Source organism: Vulpes lagopus, chromosome 17, assembly GCF_018345385.1.
Source record: "Vulpes lagopus strain Blue_001 chromosome 17, ASM1834538v1, whole genome shotgun sequence".
Taxonomy (NCBI): domain Eukaryota; kingdom Metazoa; phylum Chordata; class Mammalia; order Carnivora; family Canidae; genus Vulpes; species Vulpes lagopus.
In genome coordinates this window covers 23,984,873-23,998,595 of record NC_054840.1, presented here as the reverse complement: position 1 = coordinate 23,998,595, position 13,723 = coordinate 23,984,873, and the positions used below count along the sequence as shown (strand labels likewise).

The following is a 13,723-nucleotide window of genomic DNA, read 5'->3' as shown; positions in this document are numbered from 1 at the left end:
GGGCCGAAGGCGGAGCTAAACCACTGGGCCACCGGGGCTGCCCTGTTTTTTGTTTTGTTTTGTTTTTTGTTTTGTTTTTGTTTTCATTTTTTGCTTTACCAGTTTTACATTTGGTATGAACTATCTTTGAACAACTGTCTTTATTCTCTCATATCCAGTTTCCCCAAATCCTTTCTCTTCGAGGTCCAGTTCCAGTTTGCCTCCTTTGTATAACAGACTATAACCACCCAGCCCCAAATAATCACTGTATCAGAAAGAGAAGACCTAGATCAAACCCTGGGCAAACTGCAGCATAAGGACAGAGTATGTTTGTTTAAGGACAAGCCTTTATTCCTTTTACAAACATGCCAATTTGCCAAAGACAAGTAAACGGCAAGTACTGGCTATCGTCTGGACCAGGAAGAGTGGTTTCCAGCCTTTTTTCAGCCTCATCCCACATTCCCAAAGCCCTCGCTGAGCCTCAACCCAAGACATCTTTGCTCTTTCTTTGCTCTTAGGACATTTTTCTCCAAAGGACAGTATACCTTTTTTCTAAAAGCTTTGATCTTATGTCAACAGAGGGCAACAGAGAGCACCACTCTGTAGACTAACCTGTAGATCTCAAAGTTGGACAGTCCCAATCCCCTCTAGTGCCTAGGGAGACAAAGCTGGGGGACCTTTTTTTTTTTTTAAGCTATGACAGACTGGTTGCTGTTATAGGAATGCAGAGTGCTACACATTTTGCATTATGTAGGAAAGTCCTATCAAGCAAGAATATTCTCACCCCCAAATGTCGGTTAGCTTTCTTCCAGTATTGTTCTCTAATCTCAAGTGAAACATCCCTGTCTACCTTGCTGATTTAGCACTTTCTCTGTTTAGTGTAGTTGTTCATGTCACCCAAGCTCCTTGAAATAAAGTACTGGCTTTTTCATATTTGCATTGTTACTTTTTTCACTTTTAATTTTTAGTCATTGAGTGATTATAGAGTCTAATGGGGGAGGGGCAAGGGGTAATGGATACAATTTAAAAGTAGAGTCAGTAGGTTACAGAGTTTAGATAGAGCAAGACTAGATGAGCCCATCTTCCTGAGTCTTCATTTTCTCACATATAAAATAGGACTAATATCTACCCTATTTTCAAGTACTTTGTAAATTGTAAAAGTACAGGATTGTTTACAAAGAATGTCTATGATAGATTTGTTCCCCATCATTATTCCTGGAATTTAGATATGCTATATTTTAAAAGAACACACTTATATAAGGAAGATGTTTTAGCACAAAAGGCATGGCCAGCTTTGTGCCATGTGTTCACTCTTGGAGCCCTAGCTTCCGGTGACTTCAGCTCCTTCCGAACGACCTGACTGATGGTGATGGATAGAGCGTGATGGATGGAGAGTGTTCTCAAATGCAGAAGATGCAAGAGCCGACTAAAAACAAAATGGCAGATGCTCACTATTCCTACATTTTGCTCTTTAGTTCTATTCCTTGCACTATGAAGCTAAAGTGGAAATGCCAACCTCTATCTAGCTAAAGGAGATGATTAAAACAGGTTCAGAAGAATAGAAGTTAGTTTACATGACCTCTCAGCAGCTACACCTCTCAGCAGTACAAATTCTATGTGGAAGAGTAAAGTAATGTATAAATTTTCCTTTTACTCTTTCAGTATGGAAAGTGCCTTTATAAACTCAAGGTATTATTTTAGCCCCATAGAGGTTAGGTTTATGGTACCTTGCCAAATTTTGTATATCATGGAATGGTGTATTTCAGGGATGTTAAATATTTTATTAATTGAAAAATCCATTTGCTTTTGATTTATTTCAGTGCATCTTCACTATTGATCAGAGAAGAATTCTTACATCCTTCATTTGTAATCATTCTTTTGACAGGAATAAAACATTAAAACTTCATTAAGCTGTTAAGATTTATACTAAATAGCATATAAAATCTCTGAGCAATTGCTTTTCTCTGGCTAACTAGATGTATTATTATATGTTGATAAAAATATTAAAGACCTCAAATCTACTTAACTCAAAATAGTTTTCAAAGTTTGTCACTATAATGCATATGTTTAGGGTTTTCTTTTATCATAAAGATGATTGTAGAATTTATGGACTTGAGACTTTCATCTTTTGAAAAGTTAATAGATGCTTAGTGTACACTTTTATTTACAGTCTGTTTTAAGAAGGATTTGAAGTCCTTACCATGAAATATGTATTAAATCAGGTTAATAAAAGGGAAATCAACCCAAAGCAGGAAAGGGAAAGCAAATATGCTAACCACGAAAGCTAAAATAGATAGAGAAAAAAAATAGATAGAGATATATAGATTGATGGATAGACTGATTTGAGCATAAAGTTGGCTTTAAGTGTCCCACCCACAGGGACAAAAACATGGAAATTCAATGGATTACATTGTTCTTATTGAAAATGTGGGTGCCGAGTAACTTTTTGAGAACAAGAAACTTTTCTCCAGTATTAAGTTCTAAAATGAATTCTTCGTGTGAATTCCTTGCATCTGAGACATTGTGCCAGGTAAAGAACAACACAGAAACAATATTGCTGTTCCTTATAATTCTGGATACAAGCAAAGCCATAACACAAAAGGGTAACTCTGTGACAATGATTCTGCTAAGGGGCACTAGGCTAATAATATTTAGGTAACAGGTAACTTTCTGATGATCTGGTGATCTCCTTTGATACAAGGATAAATTTTAGTGATCTTTAAAATAATTTTTTTCCTCAGATGTTTCTTAAAAATCGCTTTCTCAGCTAGGCATTTAATGGGAGCTAGACAGCAATAGCAACAACAACAAAACTGAAGTCATAGTTTGCTGTGTCAAACCATATACACCTTGAAAACAGGGAAAATTCGAGTTAAATTTTTTTTTTAAGATTTTGTTTATTTATTCATGAGAGACACAAAGAGAGGCAGAGACATAGGCAGAGGGAGAAGCAGGCTCCCTGCAGGAAGCCCCATGCAGGACTAGATCCCAGGACCCTCGGAGCACAACCTGAGCCGAAGGCAGATGTGCTTAACTGCTGAGGCACCCAGGCATCCCAAGAGTTAACATTCTGAAAGTAGAGAATTTCAGCCAGGGTTCTCACCTAGTAGGTTGTTTTCCATATTAGTTCAAATGATTGTATATAAACTACAGGTTTACTGGAGAAATTTAGCATTTTGTTTTTGTTTTCTTGATGAAGAGAATTTTTGGTCACCCAGCTTAACCTCCTGAGCGTTCCCCCACTCAGATGCAGATCTCAGAGAGTAATCTCCAGTTTCCTAAAGGAAAATGATTTGGATGAGCTTTTCTTTGGAAGATGTGTCCCTGATATGTAGTATTTTTAAAGAATCTCCTACAAAGGTCTGTTCAAGCTTACTGTAAGCAAAATAAAGATGTTTTGTTTTTCCCTGTGGTTTTTAATCCCTGGATCTGCACAGTTGTTGAAATTTCCCTTGCTGAGAATAGAGGGGCCCATGGTATTTGAATAATAACAGCAACAATAACAATAAAACCGAACGCCTACCCATATCATTTGCTCAGTATCTTCTATATTACAGGTTCTGTGCTAGTTTTCTCATGTATTATTTTTTTTTAAAGATTTTGTTCATTTATTCCTGAGAGACAGAGAGAAGCAGAGACCTAGATGGAGAAGCAGGCTCCATGCAGGGAGCCCGATGCAGGACTCAGTCCCGGGATTCAAGGATCACGCTCTGAGCCAAAGGCAGATGCCTAACTGCTGAGCCACCCAGGCATCCCTCTCATGTATTATTTTAACTTTCACATAATAGGCATGGCCTATTATTATCCCATTTTAGTAATGAGAACACTGAAACTCCAATTTACCTGAATTTATGTAACTAATAAGTGGCAGAGTCAGGATTTGAACCCAGATCTCTTTACTAGCTTTTAATTACTACACACTGGTGCCTGTGGAAGAAATCTGAATCTTCATGCATTAGTCTTAAGTTCATTATCTTCTTTCTTTTTTGTGGTATTTCTGACAAAAATTGTCACTGGGTCATTATACTTTGAACTTCTCTTAGATCCTGGCTTAAATGAGTCATTTTCCTTTAAAAAATTTTTTTTTCTCAAAAAAACAATCCTAGAATAGCCATATTTTTATAGCAGAATAATTGTACCTTAACTTCTATTTTTAGATTGTCTTCTAATAATGAGGTTTGAATATCTTCTTGGAAAACAAGACCAGAGTTATCTTCCAGTTGTTCCTGAGATTTGAAGAGGTTCATTTGATTCCTAAAACTGCTTACTCACCTACTAATGGCTTTGTAGTTCTCCCACTTAGCATGCCCCCATGCTGAAATAAAAAATTACTTGTGATGACTTGGCTTCATATCTCTAGAGTTGCAGTGTCCCATATAATGACTATCAGCTAGCCACATATGACTTTATTTTAAATTTTAAATGAACTAAAATTAAATATAATTTAAAATTCAGACCCCCAATCACAGTAGCCACATTTTCAATTCTAAACAGTCACAGGTGGCTACTGTCGTAGTGCAAATTATAGAACATTTCCATCATTCCAGGAAGTTCTTGGGCAGTGCTACTGTAGAGTGTACACTTCTCATGGCCCCCTTTCCTTACCTTCCTTATGTTATAAAAACAACAATGGCTTCTTCCAAGAATGACCTCTACAATTTCTGTAATTTGGGGGAGGTAACATATCTTCCCAATGATTTCCCATGATATTCAACAGTAGAAATTGGCTCTTTTGATATTTCTGTGGCTCAGGGAAGCACACTAACACAGATCAAGTTCATCTTACTAAAATGGCAACTCCACAGAGCCAGCTCATTTTTATTTGCCAGATTACACATTGAGCCAGCTTCTTAGGTGGCTGTGTTTAGAACCGTTTATAGACTGTTTTTTTTTGAACTGCATCAGAGACTACCCTGATCCCTGGTAGACTTGTTGAGTAATGATGTTGCTGTCAAACCTTACAGCAAATTGGGTTGGCTTCCATAACAGAGTTGGCCATCTTGTTCACATGTTCCACAAAAAAGCTGCCTCCTTCTATCAGTTAGTCTGTATTATTTTGGAAGAAAAAAAGATTTTTTAAAAAATAAATGTGATTCTTTTAGTGTATCCTGGTTAGTTTTGATTGTTGTTAAGAGACAGAGATGCATATTCTTAATTCCTTCCCACTTATGTGTCCTACAGTAATCTTGGTACATGGACATATTGATATAAGCCAATGTAGTATAGTATACTACTACATTCCTAGTGCCTACTAGGGAGGTACCAGTATTGTTGGCTTGAGCATTCTTATCTTATGGGAGTAAATTTCTTTGGTCTGTCTTTTCCATAGGGATATTACACAATAAGCTCCTTTAGAAAAATCTCTTGAATATGTTATTTGTCAATGATATTCTATTGTTTGGTATATAGAGCAGTGCCCCAAACATCTTTGCTATATGTAAAATAGTCCTGGAAAGTTTTGTTCCCTTTTGTTTTTCCCAACGAGCTAAGCAGTATGCAGCACTCATTCATGTCAGGCTTGAACCCTCCTAAGCCACACAGAAGCAGGCAACTACTCTCCTCTCAGCTGTACAAATAGTCTGATTAAGAGATAGAGTAAGATCTCTGTTCAGAATGTTCTTGGTCATTGGACACCTCTTAACCGAGGCATTGTATTAACCACTGTTGTCCCAGTTTCAGGGATTTCCCATGCTCAAAAAAAGCTGTTATCGGTTTTAGTAATGTATTGGTAATCATGAAGTAAAATGATAGAGTATAGGGGAAGTGAATCACATCAATCTCCACTTTTGTGTGACTCCTGACATTTTTTTTAAAAGAGTAAAGAAATGTCATGATTTATTTATTTATTTATTTTGCTATTGTGTTTTATGAGTTACTTATATATTTTGGAAATTAACCATTTATCAGATATATATGTTTTACAAATGTTTGTGCCACCGATTCTGCAGGTGACATTTTCATTGTGTTGATTAAAGCTTTTTAGTTTGATATAGTCTCACTTGCCTGTTTTTGCTTTTGTTGCCTGTGCTTTTGGTGTCATTTCAAGAAATTATTGCCAAAACCATGTCAAGAATGGGGAAAGGTCTTGAATAGATGTTTCTTCAAAGAAGACATACAAATGACCAATAGGTACATGAAAAGATACCCAACATCCTTAATTATCAGAGAAATGCAAAGCAAAACCACAGTGAGATATCATGTTACATCTCTTAGAATGGCTATTATTTAGAAAAGGAGAACACATGTTGGGAAGGTTTGGAGAAAATAGAACCTTTGTATGCTGTTGGTGGGAATGTAAAATGGTGCAGCAACTATGGAAAACAGTATGGAGATTCTTCATAAAATTAAAAATAGAACTATTATATGATTCAGCAATCCCACTTCTGGTTATATGCCCAAAAGAATTGAAATCAGGATCTCCACGAGATACCTGCACACCCATGTTCATTGTAGCACTATTCACAATAGCCAATATATGGAAGATAACCCAAGTGTCCATTGACAGATGAAAGGATAAAGAAAATGTGGTGTATACGTACAATAGAATATTTTTCAGCCTTAAAAAAGGAAATTCTGTCATTTGCAACAACATGGATGTGTCTGAAGGACATTATGCCAAGTGAAACAAGGCAGTCACAAAAAGACAAATACTGTATGATTCCACCTCAATGAGATTTCGAAAATAGTCAACCTCGTAAAAGCAGAGAGTACAATAGTGGTTGCCAGAGATGGGGGAGAGTGAAATAGAAGTTGTTATTCAACGGGTATAAAGTTTCAGTTTTACTAGATGAGTAAGTTCTAGAGATCTGCTCCACAACATAGTACTTATAGTTAACAATGTGATATTATATTGTGCACTTCAAAACTTGCTAAGAGGGTAGATCTCATGTGAAGTATTCTTACCATAAAACAAACCAAAAAACCACAAAGGAACACAAGGAAACCCTGTGATATATCTACTGTATTAACTGTGGGGATGGGGTCATGGGTGTTTGCATAATTCTAAGCTCATCAAATTGTACACATTACATATCTGCAGTTCTTTGTATATCAATTATATCTCAATAAAGCTGGTAAAAATTTTTAAATTAGAAAAATTCTTTTAAATGTCATCAGCTCTTGTGAATTTAATATAGTTGTTTTTGCTGTTTATAGTAAGGCATCCTATTAAAACCAAAACATTTTAAAAAGATTTTTATTAATTTGAGAGAGAGAGAGAGAAAGCACAAGCAGGGGCAAGGGGCAGAGGGAAAAGGAGAAGAAGGCTCTCTGCTGAGATGTGCGACTGGATCCCAGGACCCCGGGGATCATGACCTGAGGTGAAGGCAGACGCTGAACGGCTTAACCGACTGAGCCACCCAGGCGCCCAGAGCTATGTCTTAATGAGGAAATATTTACCTACCTTATTTACCTACCATATTTAAATGTGGTAGTAAATTACTCTTCCACACCCACTTTGATGCTTCACAAAGGTCAGCTAGATGATATTGTTCTTTAAAAAATAATTACATGTATGTAATATTGTCTTAAATATTTATATTTCTTAACCCACTGAGTTATTATTTCCCATTATTATTTCCCTACTGTTTTGGCTTCTACAAGCCTTGGTGTGCAGGGCATGCATTTCTCCCTGGTCACTAGTTTTAGAAACTGTTTCCCTGACTTTGATTTGTTTTTTATCACATCGGAGCAGGCACATTGCTGAAATGCAAGAAAGGAGTTAAAGAAAATAGCCTCCAATGAATAAAAGAATGTGATTCTAACGTATGCATTTTTGGTAGCAATGACTCCACTGAAATTCTATTTTGATTCCCTCATTCAATAGCAATAATAATGTTTTCGTGACTATCACAGCCACACACACACACACACACACACACACACACACACACACACACGCTCGCCCTCCCCCCTCCACTCCCCCCTCCCCCCTCCCCCAGCTGCCAGTCTGTCTTAAGGCAGTGGCAGACGCCTGATTGGCGGGCTCTGTTTATTCTGTGACCAGATTCCTCCTAAAAGAGGGCAGGCCATGAGTGCCTGAAGCCTATTGGCCAGGCCTGCTCTGGACCCTCCCTTTCTTTTTTCATGGCACACACCACAGCGAAGTCTGTGCGGAATCCTAAACCAGACCAATTTACATCCATTCATGAATCTGTGACGTCAGCAAGCCTTTGGGCTCCTTTGCGGTGGGCTGGAGGACTGTGTGGGTGGAATCCCCCTCCCCCTTATTCTTCTAATTCTGCAAGGCTTTTCACATTAACCTTCCATCTTTTTAAAGCAAGAAAATGGAACGGCATGTGTAGGAATTCTTCATTGTTGTGAGTATCACACTCTTTTTTTTTTTCCTCCTGTTTCATCAGCATTTATGCCACAAGGACAGATGGAGAAGGTATTTGAGATTTGAGTGGATTAGAAAGCGGATCTTACTGAGGGAGACACGGTGAGAAAGACAGACAGACCAGACCGGGAGACAGAGGCAAAGAGTAACCTGAAACCCCGTTAGAGCTAGGCGCCTCCGAAACTGACAGCTGGTTTTCCTTTGCTCGTCTGCTTGCTAGACGTGGACATTTTTCATTTATGGTTCTGCACGTTACCTCTGGATGCTGGTTTGGCTTTCCTTAAAGGGAGATTCATTTCTCGGAGAAGATGATGTGGGTTGCAGGAGAGGAAAAGCCCCAGACTGGTACCAGAAAGGTACTGGGGAAAGCCAGGCCAGCTAGACACAGCAGGTTCTAGCCTGCTGAGCACTTGTCTTCCTTTCTGCCGCCCTTTCTGTTATGTGTCACCCTTCACCTCCCCTTTGTTTCATAATTGTGTACCAGTCAGGGTCTTGAGCTTGCAATTTGGGGACGATGAATACTTGTCTGACCACTTTTTTCCCCAAAAGCTCTTATTATGGGAGTCACAGTGGTGTATTTATACATCTTTGCAGCTCCTTCTATCACTCTGTGCATTTTATTTATATTTTCAAAAACTTAAAAGCCTGCGCCAAAGGCAAAGGGGGAATTATCCTTAAATTCTGATCTTTAAAATATCCCCAAATGAAAATGAAGAAGTGGCTTCTTCATATATTCCGTAATTATGTTGCATAGAAATGCACATGAGTATTTTCTGAAGATGAACTCCCTGCTCAAAATAGTTTCTTCCGCTGTGCTTGGCAAACATGGAAAAGTTCAGATATGTTCAATGTATTAAGTTGGTTTGATACTTTGCTTGGAGTTTGAACAAAAAGTTAGTATTTGTGATCAAATTTATTTTCCAAGGTTCTGGACTATATTCTGGTAAAAGTTGGGATGGTAAAGAAGAGGGATGTGACACTGTGACATGTTCTGCCCTGGGGCAGCTCCTCAACCCAGATAACCTAATAGCATTTTCCACCTCCCTCACTTCAAGCAAATTATATTCTAGTCGGCGCGTGTACCTGGTCGTCGTCTCCAGTGAGAGGGAAAGCAAAATGTCTGTTAATTTCTTATCATCCAGCCTTGTCATGTTTACCTTGTGTAATCAATACTTAGCTTTGAGATTTTCATATTATGATCTTTTCTCATGAGAGAGGGCTTCTAAATTAGGACTCTCATGATCTATTTTGAATTATTAGTGAATCTTCCAACTGTAAACTCATTGAAAATTACCCAAGGATTTGGAGTTCTCTTTTGTTTTTCATCTTGGCATTGCCCCTACTCATTTTGTTTTTCTCAGTGCATCTGAACTCACTGAGAGCTATAGAAGGGAAAACTTCTGCCTCATTCTAAATCAGATCTTTGTCCTATACTCAGACAACTGTGGTTTCATATTTTGCTATTTTTTATACACTCGGTTGAACAAGTGACACAATTCCCCTGCATTTGTAAGCATCTAGACTTACTTCATTTTCTTCTTTTGTGTACCTTCAAACTTTGTTGAAAGTAGCACCTGCAAAGTTATTTCAAATCATTGAAGTCTAGATCATTGCTAGATCGAAAGACAGAATTCTTAGGGTTTCTTAAAGGTGTTTTTATAATCAAACTCAAGAAATGTTCATCAGATGCTGTCTTTTCTATACGTTTTGGCAGAGGGCTTTCTTTCCGTTAAAGAAATACCGTCCGCACTTTGCATTTATTAAAGTTAAACTCTCCCTTTAAGGCACAGAGGAGATATAGAATCTCCCTATCTCTCCACTCCTAGTGGCTGTATTCTAGATTATATTTATTTTCGTGTATAGTGTACTTGTAGGGGGGGAAAAAAAAACAATAACTCTTAATTGTTTAATATCAAACAATAAAATCCTGTGTATCAGTGACTGTCAATAGATGGCTTTCTGTTTCGAAATTGAAGCTACTCCAGAAGTAGGAATTAATTTATTTAGTAAACAAAGTCAGTCAAGCCAGAGCCCTGTCCTGGGGAACTATCAAAAGAATGGTTCCTAAGGGCCAGAGGCCACATCCACCATGTATGACAAAACAGCAGTACTTTGGACGGGAGAACCGGTCAGTTTGGTTTGCACTGTCTACCTACCCTCTCTCTCTTTCTGTGCTACAACTGAATTGATTGCTTGGGGAGCTCAAGTGAATCAAGATAGCCAAGATGACCAATGCTTTCCAGGTGGCAGCCTGACTCTTGCATTTTCTATTAAAGTAAAAAATATTTACCAAGAACACTCCTTTACTTAAAAAAAAAAAAAAAAGGTTATTTAAGAGCTATCACCCTCCAGCTCTGTGTGGATTATTATTCCTTAAGAATATGGGAAAGAATGATTTAGAAGATGCCATATTTCCTCCTAACAAATCTGGAAGGTAAGATTCCATACACATATAGTGTTGTGAAGATTGGAATTACCTGGAGAGCTTTCTATCTGTCTGTTTCTCCGCTTTTTTTAGTATGTTCATAGAGTTGTTCACCCATCACCACAATCAATTTTAAAATATTTTCATCGTGGTAAAAAAAAACAGAAACAAAAACAAAACCAACCCATACACATTAGCAGTCACTCCTCTTTTCCCCTAGCCCTAGGCAACCACTAATCTTCCTTCTTTATACATAGCTTTGCCTACTCTGATCATTTCATATTAATGAAATCTTACATTATATGGTCTTTTGTAATTTCTTTCACTTAGATAAGGCTTTCAGAGTTCTCCATATTGTAGCATATATCAGGACTTCATTCCTTTTATTGCAGAATAATATTCCATTATATAGTTATACCATGTTTTACTTATCCATTCATCAGTCGATGGACATTTGGATTGTTTCTACTTTTTGGCTGTTATGAATAATGCTGCTATGAACATTTGCATACAATTTTTTATGTGAACATATGTTTTCATTTCTCCCAAATACATACCTAGCAGTGGAATTGCTGGGTCCTATGATAACTATATGTTTCACGTCTTCATGAACTGCCAAACTGTTTTCCAAAGCAGATGTACCATTTTTCATTCCCACAAGCAGTATAGGAAGCTTTCAATCTCTCTACATCCTTGTCAACATTTTTAATCTGTAGTTTTGAGAAGAGTGATCTTAGGGAATTCGAAGTGCTATCTCCTTGTGATTTTGATATACATTCCCCTAATGGTTAATGATTTGAGCATCTTTTTGGTGCTTATTGGCCTTCTGTATTTCTTCTTTAAAAAAATGTTTATTCAGATCTTCTGCCCATTTAAAAAGTTAGTTTCTCTTTTTATTACTGAGTTTGAGAGTCTTTGATAAGTTCCAGATACAAGATCTTTATCAGATATATGGTTTGCAAATATTTTATTTCGTTCTGTCAGTTGTCTTTTTACTTTCTTGGTGATATTATTTGCAGCACCAAGTTTTTAAGTTTTGACGAAATCAGTTTCTTCACTTTTGTTGTTGTTGCTTAGTGTCATATCCAACAAGACTTTGCCTCACCCAAGGTTTTGAAGATTTATCCCTATTTTTTAAAGAGCTTCTTAGTTTTAGCTCTTACATTGAAGTCTGTGATCCATTTTGAGTTAATTTTTGTGCAGGGTATAAGGAAGTGTTCAAAGGCATTCTTTTGATTGAGGATATCCAGTTCCAGCAATATTTGTTGAAAAGATTGTGCTCTCCCCCATTGAATTGTCTTGGCACCCTACCAGGGAACTTAAAAAGAAAATACTGATACCATGGTCCCACCTCCAAAGAGTTATATTTAATTGGTGTGTGGTGGGGCTCAGACATCTACATTTTTTAAAAGCTCCCCAGATGATTCTAATATGTAGCCAGGATTGAAAACCATTTCACATGGATAGAGGGGTAGTTTTATGAAAGAAGAGGGACATGACTTCTGAATCAGAAGAACAGAGTGAAGACATAGACTTCTATATGGAAAGAAGCGAAGAGAGGAAAATGAAGATTCATACCCGAGAGCATGTTTTTTTTTTCTTCTTTTTGGATTTTCTAAGTAGGAGTTTGTCATTTTCAAAGAGGTTAGAGAGATGCATTAAAAGAAGAGAAGGAGCTAACACTTATTGACTTCTACATGCCTAGAAATCTGCTGGGAGCTTTCACAGACATTATTTCATTTAAAATAGAATCCTCATGGTATGAGTAGACACTACTACCCCCATTGTACAGATGAGAAAACAGGCTCAGGAATATTCTGACTCAGCCAAAGACACCAGGTAGTGCACATCATACCCAATTCTCAAATCCAGGTCTAATTTTTCATTCCATTCTTTCTTCTGCATACCGTGGGTTTAGAACATTGAGGCTTACCTTGACTTGTTACTGGTTTGGTCTAGCATGACTCTATGGTCTTCTCTTGCAATGCTCTGGACTGGACAGTGGGGTAAGAGAAATTGAATGGTGGGGGTAATATAGGATTAAGTGTTGGTACAGCAAGTGCAGTAGAAGATAAGAGGACATGCATAAATGAAGATTATCATGTGACAGTTAATCATGGAGCCCAGGCTAGCTATACTCTGCCTATGTATAGCCAGCAGGAAAAGTCCTAAGAGGACAGAGTGTACTAGATTTGAGAGAATGATTAAAGGGAATGGTGGGGAGACTGTAATGGGAAAGAGGATGTATCAAATAGAACTGGCAGGTGTCGAAGTGTTGGCATTCTTTTAATCAACAGATATTTATTGAGCATTTAGTATGTGTTCTAGGTACTGAGTACACAGTGGTAAAAAAAAAACAAAACCCGCAAGAATTCTTGCCCTTGCCCTCTTGGGGGCTTATTTTATTGGGGAAGACAAATAATGAAGTAGGTTTAGACAGTGTTGAATGTTAAAGAGAAAAGTAAAGGTGAGAGAGGAATAGAGCGTGCTGGGGGTGGGGTAAAGTCAAAAAGGGACTTTTTAAAAAAGATTTTATTTATTTATTCATGAAAGAGAGGCAGAGAGTTAGGCAGAAGGAGAAGCAGGCTCCCTGAGGGGAGCCTGATGCGAGACTCAGTCCCAGAATGCCAGGATCACACCCTGAGCCAAAGGCAGATGCTCAACCACTGAGCCACCCAGGTGGCCCAAAAAGGGACTATTTGGGGACACCTGCCTGGTTCAGTGAATAGAGCATGCAGCTGTTGATCTTAGGGTCATGAGTTCAAGCCACGTGTTGGGTGTAGAGCCTACTTTAAAAAATAATTAAGGTAAATTAAAATTTTGAAAAGGGACTTTTTTTTAAAAAAGATTTTATTTATTATTTATTCATGAGAGAGAGAGAAAGAGGCAGAGACACAGGCAGAGGGAGAAGCAGGCTCCATGCAGAGAGCCCGATGTGGGACTCGATCCTGGGTCTCCAGGATCATGCCCCGGACTGAAGT

General features: G+C 37.9%; 1 protein-coding gene across 8 annotated transcripts in view; it reads left to right on the top strand.

Annotated features, from left to right (window-relative positions):
- The window catches only part of MAP3K13 (mitogen-activated protein kinase kinase kinase 13), a 169,701-nt gene that overhangs the window by 65,628 nt on the left and 90,350 nt on the right, over positions 1-13,723 (top strand). The window contains exon 1 of one of the 8 annotated variants that reach the window (XM_041731845.1): positions 6,545-8,297. The exons of the other annotated variants lie outside the window; for them this stretch is intronic. The gene's annotated coding sequence lies outside the window, so the exon portion shown is untranslated. Of the gene's footprint in view, positions 1-6,544; positions 8,298-13,723 lie in introns of those variants that run through there. 8 annotated transcript variants of the gene reach the window in all.